Genomic DNA, 757 nt, shown 5'->3' on the forward strand with positions numbered 1-757 from the left:
ATCTAAAATATATTTTCCATATGTGTCATAGTTTTGATACCGTCACTATTACTCTACAATGTAGAAAATAGTACAAATAAAGAAAAATCCTTGAATGAGTAGGTGTGTAAAACTATATATATATATATATAAATGCTGGAATTCACATGACAAATTCTAAGTTATTTCATGTTTATTAATGATACTGTGAAAAGAATCACCACCAACCTGATGTGAAATACAAAACATGCTACGCATGGATCTAATTCCTGAAATGTATTTGTTGAAAGGACCACATAGGGGGAACAGCTTTTAGCTCGCTCTGGTTCCTCGTTGTGCTGTTCGGATCCCTGATGAATAAACAAATAAAAAGTAGGGTTGAAGCTTTCAGACTTGTCATCTGCCTTGAAAGCAGAAATCATTGTTTCTGGAATGTTAGCTTATACATCTCTCTCTGATAAATTCCCGAACGATGATTTTAATATTGACTCAGTTGATGGTAATAGAGAATATGATCCGCTGAATATGATATCTCTTATTGATATTACGCACCTCCACTTTTATCAGGCGTTTTAGGATTGACTCAACTGGGAGCAAATCAGCACCATGGACAGTAGCGGCAACGTTGAGACGTCACAGACAACGCCCTGCAATACAAAAACGCATCATTTTTTTTCATAGTAAATATATGCAGCATACTACAGCCAATAGTCCCCTCACTGATTTTCACAATTTTACCGCTCAACTACGCCCACATGTGCCACATGATTACGCACGT

Source organism: Salmo salar, chromosome ssa27 (assembly GCF_905237065.1).
Source record: "Salmo salar chromosome ssa27, Ssal_v3.1, whole genome shotgun sequence".
In the NCBI taxonomy this organism is placed as follows: domain Eukaryota; kingdom Metazoa; phylum Chordata; class Actinopteri; order Salmoniformes; family Salmonidae; genus Salmo; species Salmo salar.